Source organism: Lissotriton vulgaris, chromosome 9, assembly GCF_964263255.1.
Source record: "Lissotriton vulgaris chromosome 9, aLisVul1.2, whole genome shotgun sequence".
In the NCBI taxonomy this organism is placed as follows: Eukaryota; Metazoa; Chordata; class Amphibia; order Caudata; family Salamandridae; genus Lissotriton; species Lissotriton vulgaris.
Window position 1 is genome coordinate 164,486,668 of NC_141697.1, and position 14,246 is coordinate 164,500,913.

Consider the following 14,246-nt stretch of genomic DNA (forward strand, 5'->3'; position numbering starts at 1 on the left):
TTTACATTCTAGTTGTCCAATTTTCATGTCTGCTTCTGCGGATTTCTGTGATTACAACCTGACTCCACACATCAGACAGCTCGGTGTATACCAACGCAGGCTAGAGATTCTATTGCTACAGTAACAAGCACTGGTAACTCTCATAGGTCGGGCGTTTAATTTATATGTGGAAACCTGCATAAACGAGCATCAATGTAGAAAAAGGCAGTTCACAAGATGATAAGCAAAGTATCATACTATCCGGGCAGCATGAACATGTTGACATTGTGTAAATAACATCAGGACAGCGTTTAAAATTAACTGCAATGCAAATAAAGGAAAGATACCTGAAATAACTGTATTGAAAAGTAAGCATGAATTTAGGTAATATAGGCAAAGTGGCAACTGAAAGGGCATGCTAGATTTTTGAACAGACTTAAGGTGTGGCCCAGAATATATACATGCAATTCACCGATCTGCTAAACTTTAAACCAACGTTATGATAAGAATAGAAGGTCATTGGCCCCTCCTTGGTACTCGCCATGACTGAAGCGAATAACTAACTGCGACCATTAGGGAAGAAATTCTAATAGAATTATACCATGTAGCAAATAATACATGTAACAACAGGCCCATCATTCACTGTGCATTCACACGAGCACAGTACTTTCCTTACATTCACAGACACACCACTCACCCAGCACTCATGCTTCACCCAACCTGCTCTCACATGAGCACAACTCTCACCCTGCCCTCATGCAGACCCACCCCAGTACTTACACAGGCACACCTACCACCCCACACTCACATCGGCACACAACTAATGCTGCACTCTGATGCACTCCTGTACTCACATAGGGACAATGGTCACTCTTCCATAACAGGAACACACATATAAGACTGAGTTCAAACAGGCACACCATTCACCCTGCACTCACGATGCACACTGTTCACCCTGTACTCACAATGCAAACCACACACCATTCCCTCGCAATAATCACTGCTCACCTTGCACTCCCAATTCACAATCCTTGCCCTCGCACACCTCTCATCCTACATTCACATGGCCAAACCCTGCAGTTACACAGGTGCCCTACTCACTGTAACCTTATTAAGGCACAACTCACTCTATTATCTTATAAACACCCCCTCCCTTAACACACACAGCACACCGGTCACCCTTTTCTCACACAAGCACTCAGCTCACCCTGCACTAACATGGGCACAGCTCTCACTCTGCACTCATGGACAGCTCATCCTGAGCTCAAAGGGGCACAACTCTCAACTTATACTCACACAGGAATTCACCTTACCCTGCACTTACCAGGGCACCCGAGTCATCATGCACTTACAACATACTTCAAAGGCATGCTGTTGGGCCTGTCACCCATGGTGTGGTCTTCCCCTAAAACTCTTTGCCTTCACCACTCCTGTTTTCTGAATGTTGTTTGTGTTGGCTATAGGACTCTGTGCACTTTACCACTGTTAACCAGTGCTAAGGTGTTATTGCTCTCTCCTTAAAACACACTACTTGGCTTACACCTGATTGGCATATTTAATTTAAATATAAGTCCAGAGTATATGGTGCTAATTTTACCAAGGGCTTGTAAGTTAAGTGCTGTAAATGGGCCTGCAGCTATCCTTGTGCCACCCACTTAAGTAGCCCTTTAAAACATGTGTCTGGGCTGCAATTTAAGCTAGTAGTGCAATTTTGAAACTGACAATCTGATCTGACAAAATAAACCTTTTGCCATGCCTAAGCCACCCATAGGGTAGGGTGCATTGTATTTTAAAAGTAGGACATGTGTTTTTAAGTGTTACATGTCCTGGTAGTGAAAACTCCGAAATACATTTTTTCCTACTTTAGGGCCTGTCTATCCCATTTATTAACATTGGGTTATTTTATCTCATTTAAAAAGTGCTATTTTTTAATCGAGAACAGATAAGGATGTCAAGTTTGGGCGCAACTGAAGTGTAGTTGGAAATCCTGTTCAATGTCAAAGTCAGATTTTAAGTCGCAATTCTGAAAAGGCCACATGTAGAAAGTTTGCATTTTCTTGTCCTAACCATTTGTCACTTGTTTCCGGTGTCTTGGTCATATGACTGTGAATAGCTTGACAGTTGGCCTTTTGGTATTCCTACAACACAGTGAAACAAAGTGGTGTTAGGTGTTGTCGGAATGGGCTATCCTGCTAGGATGGGTGGGGCAGAGCTGTTCCCTGCCTCCATTTACATTTGAAAGTCCTGCCTCCAGCACACACACAAAGGGAACTGACACCAGTCTTAAATCACCCGGGACTTCTTGGAGCCTTGGCAAGGGAAGGAAAAAACTTTCCAGAACCAGATTGGGGGGTAGCCAAGATGTCACCTCCAAACCAAAATCTGGCACCACCTATACATAGTGGCTCTCCTGATAAACCTCTTCAATACACTCCTTTTACATGTGGAAGACTTCAGAAGGAATAGTACTTCAGAGGACTGCCCTACTTCTTGATAACTGCCTTGTTCTTTAGAGGAGGACTGCCCTGCTGCTTTAGGCCTGCCTTGCTGCTGCTTGAAGGAGAGAGGGCCATCTCCTTGAATCCAGCACAAACAGAGTGACTCCAGGGGCTAGCTGGCTAGCCGCCTGTGTGAGCTAAAACTCCAGAGAACTTAAATCCTACACCTGGTCTCTGGTGGAGTGTGCCCTAACTCTCCAAATGGTGCCCCCAAGTACTCTACCCTTGGAAGTGGTATTCGAGGTACTGCCCTGTTATGTGGTCAGCAGTCTAGTAGCTGGGATGGGTGGAGCTAGTGGGGTGGAAGGGAAGAGGAGGAACGTGGACAGGATGGGGTTAGATAGAGTAGGGACAGGGACCTTATAAGACATGTGTAATAAAGCTCTTGAATAACTACCCAGGTGTCTGTCTTTATTAGTTAGCAGACACGACAACTGGCGACAAGGGTGGGATCCGCATAAACCCAGCCCACAGAACCTCACAAGAGTGCCCAGTCCCAGGCAGCACTGTAAAGAAGAGAGCGCTGCTGTGTGGAGCTGCCGCCTGAAGAGAGAGGCCAGCAGCAGGTGACCCTGTCCCTCCAGCGACTGCGAGGGAGTAAGAAGGGAGCCGAAGCAACGAGCGCTGAAATGCTCGAGAGGAGGAAACAGTTCGCACCGAGACGTGACCCCCGCCGGATGCGTGCAGTCTGGCATGCGCTGAAGGAACAGAGGTCGGGAGCCCACTCCGACTCTGCCCAGCAATCCCAAAGTGGAGGACAATTGCCCCGGGTGGAGGACGCTGCCCCAAGAAGGTCCAGCGGTAAGCGCTGTCGAGCGCGCGCGGTGGAATCGGAGCTTGAGTGGCCTCCAACATCGGAAACCTCACGCCCGATGCGTGAGCTTCGGCACGTTGTCGCCGAGTGAACACGGGACCTGGCGCAGCAAGGCGGGAGCCCACCCCAACCTCACCTGACTGTGGCAGATACTGAGGAGAACTGAACCCTGAACTGTGCTGCCACCTGAGATCGCCTGCTGGTGAGTCCCGAGTGAACTAGCTGGGTGCCGAGTGAGCAGAGAGAAAGCCTTGTGTGCAGATAGCAACGGCGGCCATCTTGAAGTCAGGCAGCCTTGAGGACAGACCCATTGGTCAGTGTGGGGCGGCCATCTTAAGGTCAGGCATGGTATTTTGCCAGTGAAACGACACACGCGAGCTGCAAAGACACGCGTAACAAGTGTGAGACAACACAAGTGATCAAGAAGAAACAAGCACGAGCAAAGCTAAATTAGCATTGAAGGAGAAACGACCGCAATCAACCTATCCAGGCACCTTCGAACAGGTTGACTAGAGGCAGAAAAGGCGGGAAGCACGCGTCCCCAAGATGGTGACATCAGAGGTATCCCCACAGCGAAACGAAGTCAAGCCCATTGTTGCAGGAGGGTCGCACCTGCGGGCCCCGGAACCTCTAACACTGACCACAGGAGGGAGCATTGGTCCCAAGTGGCAAGAGTGGCTCAAAGACTTTGAAGACTACATTGAGGGATCTAAAGTGACTGTCGATAAAGAGAAATTGATTGCTCTCCACAACCTGGCGGGCTGAGAGATAAGCAAAATAATCAAAGATCTTCCCCCTGCAGACGCTGGAACCTATGACAAAGTATGTGAAGCGCTGAACAAGAAATTCCTCCATAAAAGAAATGTGGACTATGAACGTCATGCGTTTCATCAAGCGCGCCAAGGGAATAACGAGGCGATGAGCGCATTCATCACCCGACTGTGACGGCTATCCAGACATTGCGAATTCAACACCTTTTCAACAGACGCTGCCATAAAATCACAAATCATAGATGGGTGTCACTCAGAAACCCTCAGGAGGCGGCTGTTAAGGAAGCCCCATGAACTGGACGACATTGAAGAAATGTCTTGCGTCTATGATCAGGCCGAGGAGCATGCCACCAACATTGAAACGGGACGCAACGTGAGTCATGAACAAGTGCGTCGTGTCCAAGCCAAAGGCAGCAGTCGAAGAAGCTCAAAAGACAAGCAGAGGAGGTCATAACCGTCATCCCACCAAAGATATCCAGAACACAGGAGACGAGAGCTTGGGCGGCTGGAAAGGAGACTAGAGAAGACAAAAAAATGCTACAGGTGTGGATATGACTACCCTCATGCGGATGCTTGCCCTGCCATGGGTCAGAGATGTAGGAAATGTGGGTGGAAGAACCACTTCGAAGCGATGTGTGGATCTATCACAAAGAGAGGTGAAGTGAAACAACGAGGTCGTCTTGCTCTGACACCAGAAAGCATCACATAAGAGCCATTCAAGGAAAGAATACACTATCCTCTGCCTCATCACATTCCAGCCGAGAGTCGCGAAGATCCTGATGGGAGCGGAGGCCACCGTCCCGGTATTCCAGATTATCATCCAGAGACTCGGAATACACCGTTGAGTATGTAAACATGATCGCGGACCCTGACCAACTCAAAAAATATCCGCGCTTGGACATAAAGGTAGGGAACCATGACACTAAGTTTTTGCTAGATAGCGGGGCTTCGCTGAACTATAACCCTCCACTAACATATGCACCAGTTCGAGTTTTCACTTGGATGTCCAAGAGACCACTTCAATGCTTGGGAAAATTTCCAACAACACTCAAACACGATGCCATCACCATACCGGCGGTCATACATGTCATCAAGGGTCCAGAGGCTGACTGTCTACTCAGCCTACCAACTGCAGAGCGTCTCCGCCTCGTTGAGATCCTCTTTAAAGTCACTGATGGCCAAGACATCGTCAGCAAGTTTCCTAAGCTGTTTCAAGGACTGGGAAAACTGAAGGGTTGTCAAATACGTTTACACATCAATGAACAGATAAGGCCCGTGGCACAGCACCCTCGACGTGTACCATTCCATTTCCAGAAAGCCGCCGAGGATGAACTGCATGACCTTCTGTCAGCAGACATTATTGAACGGACGGATGGCCCGACCCCATGGGTATCGCCAGTAGTTATCGTACCCAAGAAAGGCACCACTAGCAAAGTGAGACTGTGTGTCGACATGCGATTGCCCAACACTGCGATTGAAAGGGAACGCCATCCTGGGCCGCATCTGAGCGACATGATTTCTGCTTCGAACGGGGTGAGGGTGTTCTTGAAGCTGAATTTAAACAAAGGCTATCACCAGCTGGAGTTGGACGTCAAGTCCCGCTACATTACAACCTTTAGAACCCACTTAGGACTCTTCAGATACAAGAACAGCCGCGGAAATTTTTCAGGAAGCAATCCGGCAAATCATTCAACATATCCCTAACACTCTAAATTACAGCGACGACATCCTTGTGTACGGCTCCAACGTCCGTGAACATGACATAGCACTTGATCGTGCCTGCCATGCCCTGCTAGATGCGAACCTGACTTTAAACAAAGACAAGTGTGAGTTTCACTAGTCCACTTTGAAATTCTATGGCCACATTTTCTCAAGTGCAGGGATGAAACCAGATCCGGACAAGATAGCGACTCTGAACAACACCAAGAGCCCTCAGGATGTCAGTGAACTAAGATCGTTCTTAGGGATGGCCAGCTATTGCGCCCGTTACATCAGAGACTATGCGACCCTCAGCCATCCTCTTTGCATCCTCACCAAACAAGGACAACCTTTTGACTGGACGCCACAGTGTGAACAGGCGTTCAGGGAGATCAAACATGCAGTGGAGTCTGCCGACAACCTCTCGTACTTTAATCCGAGACGGAAAACCGAAATCACCGTAGATGCTAGCCCCGTGAGACTAGGGGCTATCCTAGCACAATATGATGATGACTCTGACCAGCGATGGATTGTTGCCTATGCCAGTCGCAGCTTGTCCGATCCTGAAAGGGTATACTCACAACCTGAGAAGGAAAGCCTTGCGGTGGTGTGGGCATGTGAACATTTTCATGTTTTTATCTACGGCAAGCATTTTACTTTGATCACCGACCATCAGGCGCTGGTTACCATCTACGGCAACCCCAGATCCAAAATGCCTCAGCGGATCGAGAGGTGGGGCTTGAGACTTCAGGAGTACACTTTCACCATTGTCCACAAACCCGGGAAGGCAGAAAACCCGGCTGACTATATGTCTCGTCATCCCCTGGCATCATCGGACTCTAATCATTCCATTGCCGAAGAGTACATCCACTTTGTGGCTGACCAAGCATTGCCACCAGCCATTCCCATGGAAGTTATCCGTGAAGTCACAGCGCAAGATGCTATCCTGCAGAAAGTACTAAGCAGGATTCAAACCAACCGGTGGAGACATGATCCTCAAGAAGAAGACAATGACCCGGCGGTCAAGCAGGAGATGCAAGCATTCCGACACGTCTGTGATGAACTGTCTGCTACCACAGATGGAATAATATTACAAGGTCAATGAATTGTGGTCCCCAATCAGCTCCGGCAAGGTGTCATCGACCTTGCACATGAAGGCCATCGAGGAGTGGTATCAACAAAACCAGCCCTCAGAGAACGCATGTGGTTTACTCTCCTCGACCAAATGGTAGAGTCCACCGTGAAAGATTGCCATCTCTGCCAGCTGACCAGCAAAGGCGACCCACCGGCCCCATTGCAAATGACCACCCTACCTGATGGAGTATGGCAAGAACTTGCCATGGATTTCTACGGCCCACTATCCTCCGGCAAATACGTGGTCGCCATAATCGATGAATACTCACGATATCCCATCGCGCAATTCGTGCCGTCCACAAGCGCCTCCAGCACTCTCAAAGTGCTTGATGAAGTGTTTGCACAATGGGGTGTCCCCAGAGAGGTGAAAACAGACAATGTACCTCCGTTCAATGGGCATGAGTTCAGTGCGTTTGCCAAGCACCTGGACTTCAACCACAGGAAGGTTACACCTCTTTGGCCACAGGCGAATGGCACCATCGAAAGATTTATGGCCATGCTCAAAAAGACATTCCAATGCGCCACGGCTGAAAAGAAGGACCTGCAAGTGGCCCTCAACGAGGTCCTCAGAGCCTTTAGAACAATCCCTCATTTGACCACCGGACAGTGCCCCGCAACGTTGATGCTGGGGCGCCCCATGAGGAATCGCATCCCGACTTGGGAAGGGGCCTTGCGAGCAGTGCCACCAAGCTGCAGGCCTCTAGAAATGGTAGCGACTGATAGATGTAACAAAGACAAGATTAAATCATATGCCGATGCCAAAAGAAGAGCAATATCACCATCCCTGCCTGAAGGAGACTACGTGTTTGTCAAGCAAGACCAACAAAGAAAAACTGACTGTCGATTCCGAGATGAACCTTTGCTGGTCACCCAACAGAAGGGTACCATGCTTACTGCGGAATCGGATCAACGGCGAGTTACCCGGAATGTGTCACACTTTAAGAAGTGTCCTCGGGACCTGAAAGAACCTTCGGTGAGTGTGACTGAACTATTCACTCCAGAAGTATCAGACCAAGTTGACCAAGAGAGCAATGGTCAGCAGAACGAATTCCTGATCAACGAGAATACCGGGGCCCCGGTTACGCGACCTCGCCGAGATGTCAACGACCCAAGAGACTCATTGAAGAGATATGAATCAACACACTGTTCTGTTTGTTTCATTAAGAAGAGGGGAGATGTTATGTGGTTAGCAGTCTAGTAGCTGGGATGGGTGGAACTAGTGGGGTGAAAGGGAAGAGGAGGAGCGTGGACAGGATGGGGTTAGATAGAGTAGGGACAGGATAACTACCCACGTGTCTGTCTTTATTAGTTAGCAGACACGACATGCGCCTTCCTAATAACCAAGAAGTGACAGAAGAACCGACAAAAGATCAGTACACGTTTGCTACCTGATGACCCCAATGTGCATTGCTGGTCGGCCTGACTTCCTGGTATCTCCCTCTACGTTCCTCTCCCCAGTAGCAAATCATGTTCAGTGTGAGCTTCGAGCAACAGTATCTGGTATCCTAGAGTACTCTTAACTATGGATTGTAGCTTCATACCGAGGGAGGTTTTTAACTTTCAAAACGGTGTCTAAGTCTACAGCGAAAACTCTTCACTAGGCTCAAAGGCGACAGGTTCCAATTGACAATAATTACCTCCTGGGCTTGAAATTCTGGCTTCTCCCACTCAGAGCTTTTTCTCGCCATCATGAATGGCTTCACCTACACCTCGTCCAGCGCTCCCTGGTGAGGATAAAGTCTGCTGATTTGCCCCTCTGAAGTCTACCTTTGAGTCCAAAGGTAAGCCAATGTCAGGCCCAATCCATCTTGTAAATCAGTATCACGCTTTATCGCAGTCGACCTTAAAATTTGACATTGCCCACGTCTCACGTGGCAGGATGCCTGTGGTGGGTGCTTTGATATTCTATGTGCTATTTTTCACTAAAAGTTTTAAAAATTCATAACTCCAGTTTTACTGATTGAATTTAAATTTGTTTTTGTGTCATTTTATTTATGAAAATATTTTCTATTTGCCTAAATTGGTGTGCCTCTCGCAGCTATCACCGAAGAATTGGGCCAGTCTATTTCCAGGCTGCAACAAGAAAAAGAAGTCAGCAGTTAGACAATGACAACAATAAGCAAGACTGCCTGCATGAATTTCTGTAAAACCGTATGCCAATCAAACCTCCACTGTAAGTGACTGGCAGATGTATTGAGAGTGTCACAAGTCTTTGGATAATTTACAAGTCAGGTAGTGAGGAAGAGGAAATATTGTCTGATTGAAGAACTATAGAATGTAGAAGCAAATGATATCCTATTTACTTCCCTCTAAATCAAGTTTGAAAACGCATGTTCCTTACAAAATAATGCATGAATGTGTTTGTTAGAATTAAATCTATGGTAATATCAAGATATCCCATCTGTAAAATCAGGACCCCGTGCTGTGGTGAAAAATATGAATAGATCTGTGGTAGTATCATAGCACAGCCTGTTAAAACGTGAATGAACTTCTGATAACTAGCAATGGCTCTCCATTCAGATTTCACCTGCTGTCAAGTATTCATGAAAGAATTCTGCATAACATGCTTCAGTGGTCCCAAAAATAAATTCAAATTTCAAGTGCAGTGCATTTTGCTTACCTGGGCCCTTCCTTCTGCTGCGGTCGGATATTTCTGGAATTATATTCCATTTTTATTAGAAAAAACTAATAAAAATAATCTTTTGGGGAGACCTAATTTTCAGAAGAACTTTTCCATTCTGCCCATTTGCCTTAAGCACACCATTTTTTAAACTGAGCAGAAAAAATATTTCCTTATTCCCTACCTGAATACTGACTGACATTGTATTTTATGAACTAAAGGCCCTTTGTGTACATGAATGTACTATGCATTGCTAACAATGAATTACATGCTTCAAAACACGACTTTTTACAGAGCATTCTGTGCTTACACACTTCTTAAAAAAACAGAAAGCAATGGAAAAACTCAAGTCTCTCAGAAATCCATCCAGTGTGAACCCACAGAATGGCACGTTGATAACATTAAACCTAAACTGCAAGCAACAGCAAAATCATTGCCCCTCTTCTAACAAAATGTTTACCTTTTGGAATATTAATTGTCGATTACCCCTAAACATAAGGAGGGTATCTTTTATCTGTAAAGTAGTGAACAACCAGACACATTTTTTTTTACTGAAATATGGTTGCATACAAGCTCAGGACCAGATGTGGCCACGACTTTTCCTGCTAATTATGCCATAGTCAGAAAAGATAGGAAGAGGCATTGCTTTCATTTTTAATAAATGTTACTCATTCAAATTTGAGGATCTGCCCCTTGCTGGTTGTGAAGCAGCTTTTTTCAAATTTACCCTAACTTCTCATTTTTCTTTCTCTGGTATGCTGGTCCTTGCGCGTTGTCACTCCCAGACGGGATTGCCCTCTACCTACTTAAAATGGCTAATTCACCATTTTAGGGGACTTAAATCTTCATCTTGGCAATACTGAGTGCACAACTAGCAGCGCATTAATCTCAGACCTGGCTGCTATGAACCTATTACTTTACAACAGCTGACCGACGCATACGGCAGGCCACTTATTAGATCCCATCTTTTCCAATTTATCTTATATTCAATGTCCTCCTGCCCTTCCCTTATGTTGATCAGATCACTTTGTGGTCAAGTTTTACTGTACAGCTCCAGGGAATTTGTTTCCACCTGCATCTGGATCACAATCCAGAAGTGGGGAAAACTGGATGTGGAAGTTTTTAATCGAACCCTGTCCAACAGTGCTCCAATTATGGATTCAATATCGATGTCTTCTTTAGAAACTATTTACAGCTGGATTTCTAATGCAACTGATGACTGCCTCCCACTTTCCGTTACAAAATGGTATAACCATCATCCCCCCGCTCCTTGGTTTACAAAACAACTAAAAACCGAAAAAAGTAAATGCAAAGCATTGGAAAGATGCTGGAGGAAAAACTATTCCTCTGAATCTAAAATAACATACAAAATCGCTCTAAAAAATATCAAATTCTATGTAAACTAGCTCGCGCGGAATATGTCTCCTCCACTATTTCCAATGCACAGAACTGTTCAAGTACTCTTTTTACAATGGTTAAAAAATTAGCTGGTTCGGACACACAGCCTATTTCTCCTACTCTAGATGAATCACAACGCAACACTCTTGCTAACTTTTTTATAAATAAAGTGGAGCAAATATATCTGACTTTGAATACAAGTAGACCAATGGCGCCTATTCAGTCAGTTTCCTCCCCTGAGCCCATTTCTACTGCTGAATCTTCCACGATATTGGGAACGTGGTTACCTCTTAATATTAATTCTTTAAAAAAAATTAAGGCACCATTAAATCAGGGTCTCCCTGAGATCTTCTCCTTGCTCCAGTACTTCAGCAACTTGAGTCACCATCCTTGAACATTGTTATGGAGCTACTTAACGCTTCGCTCCAAGAGGCCATGGTTCCGCCTGATTGGAAACACACCATGGTCCTCCCACTTTTGAAAAAGGCTAATGCTGAGCCTGGACTTAAACAACGTGGACGGACCCACTATGTATATGCAATTACATCACTGTGAGTAGTAAGAACATGGACCCATTAGGTGTTAAAAGACCCCTCACACACAAACCTGGTTGGTGTCATGCTTCATCATTGGGGTCCCAACCTGGCGGCCGAGTGCCTCCCGGTTGTGCTACGATGCCTGATTACAGCCGAGCTGGTGTTGTGCATAAATGTGATGTGAGGTGAATTATTTACAGTTAAAATATCTCTGAGGAACCTTGCCTATTACTTTAATATTAGCGGCTCAGGATAAGGTAAAAAACAGTTTGTGCCATGCAATTATTCTTGAATTATTTACCGTAAGTTGCCTATGTGTAGCATTCTACATGTTTCAGCCCGTAACAAAAGTGAGGAAGGGCTTTTTTCAGGACCAGGTGAGTGAATAGTGAGTTGCAAAGGTGAATAGTGCTACTTGAAACCTTTGTAATACCTACACAAGCGCTAAGGTGTGTGTTTTAGAGTGTCGGTGTACTAACTGACACTTGAAAAATACCTGTATGGAAAAAAAGAGACATAACAATACATATAATTTTTCGCAACAATAAAATGCAATCTCAGTGGCAAAAGGTGTGTTGTAGTCAAGTGTCTCTATGACTACCACAGTGATTGGCATGTGGCCCATGTGTGTGGCTGCATGCAGATGGCACTGTGCTTGCTGCGTCAAAATTTATGATAGACAGCAAGGGCAAATAAATGGTGTGCGCACATAGAGTAGGAAATTATAGGCGCTAATCTTAGACTCGCATTATGACGCTGTGTGGCTCTATTTGTGAAAGGAGGCCATGTACAATGGTGAAGAGCACCCTGTGCAGTCTGCGGGATATGCAAATTAGAACCCAGTGATGTTGGATCGGGCCACTAGCACTGTGGCAAGTGGTCCAAGGCGCGCTGTGCGCTCCTGGCCAGGGGTCTGTACATACAGTGATTAAATGCTCCTTGACCAATAGTGACTAAAAAAACAGTCGAGACAGTAGTAAAAAGATGCACAGAAGTAAGTTATAGTTAAAATGTATGGGGATAATATGCAGGGAAAATCGAGGGAGGGGGGAGGGTTGCTCATCCAAGTAATCGATCTGTAATCAAAACATAATTGCAGTAAATACAAAGTTTTGTAGCGGGCTATGTGAGGAGGATCCCCTTGGAGCACAGTTGGTCTTACTTGGTGTTGGTGGTCCCTCCGCTGCAAACCTATCTCGGTCCCTCCTAGTCCTGGCTGGTGCAGGAAGTACTGAGGGGAACAGCTTATATCAAGGGTCAGTAATGCCCGGTACGTGTGGAGACACACGTCCGGGTCTTAGGATGACTAAGCAAGGGGTACTGCGCGCATGCGCAATACGGCTCTCTAGTAGTGCTAACGCTTGAGAGGCGATAGGTCACAGTGGCGGAGATCTTAAGGAGGTGTTCTTAGTTAAAGCACATGCTGTAAAATAATAATAATAAAAAACAGATCTACTGATTTTCAAGATATTTAGCAAATGTGATTACAGTTTCGTTAGATAAAAGGTATGCATGTAGCCACCCTGCTCATTCCTGGTCATACTAATGGGGACTAATGATACTATGATCACAGTTTTGTGAGTTTATAGGTACACATGTAACAATCCTGCTAATTCCTGATCAGGCTAATGGACAGTATGGTGGAAAATGTATGGGAGCATGGAAATAGTTATTAAGTCACTGCCTGCCTGTTGTGTGATTGCGCAGGACCACAAAGGTACAGCAGAAGGTGCAAAACTTGAGTTAGTGGTGCACCAATTAGTATAACAGTGGTGATGTCCCTGGTGTCCTACAGAAGTCAGAGCAGCAATGTCCATGCATGCTTTTCACAGTAACAAGGAGGTACACTATGGATCAGAAGAGATTCTGCTTTTTGGATCGGGTAGCAGGTTTAGATCTGCATTAGGCTCTGCTAAGACTTTTCAAAGGTATGTTGTCATTCAAGCCTGTTTTATGACTGGATAAGCGATATATCCATCTCGGTTCTTTTTGTAATAGCTGCTGTTGGATGTTTGGCCTGTTAGGGTCCAGGGTTTCTATGATAACCCAACGCATGTCGTTGGTGGTATGCCCTGCCTCTAAAAAATGGTTGGTCATTTTGGTCACGGTTTTCTTGCATCGTATTGTGCTCCGATGCTGACATATTCTGGTACTGACTTTCCGGTTGGTCATCCCAATGTAGGTGAGTTTGCATGGGCATAGAATGCGGTATATGGCATGCACCGTATTGCAATTGGCGTGTTGGCGCAGTTCCCACGTTTTTCCAGGTTCCAGATGGAGTTGTTTTGTAGTTTCAGTCAGGTGACAAACACTCAATTGCCATACACAAAATGGCCAGTTACTCTTTGATGGATTTTGCTTTTTTGTGTGACCAAAGGGAGGTCCCAATTGAGGTTGCCAGTCTTTAGGATTTTCCAAAGTTCACTAACAATATTGGAGTTTTAGTGGAGACTTTGTTGTAGGTCGTGACACAAGTCAAAGGAGTAGGTTGGGGTTCTCGTGGGTGTTTTTCAATGAGTGCTTCACGATCCTGGTTCAGGGCCCGTTTTTAGCTTTGTCTGTGATGTGTTTGGGGTACCCCCGGTCTTGAAGTTTACTGCTTAAGTCCTGTGCTTGATCCTTGAAGTCGATCACACTACTACAGTTTCTACGCAGCCGTAAGTACTGACCATAAGGGAGATTTTCCTAAAGGGGTCTGGGGTGGAAAGTGTAGTAGTGAATTTTGTATAGTAGGTTTGTAGTGTGTTTTGCTTTTCAAATGACCATTTTCAGCCCAGATGTCTAGATCTAGGAAGGTGG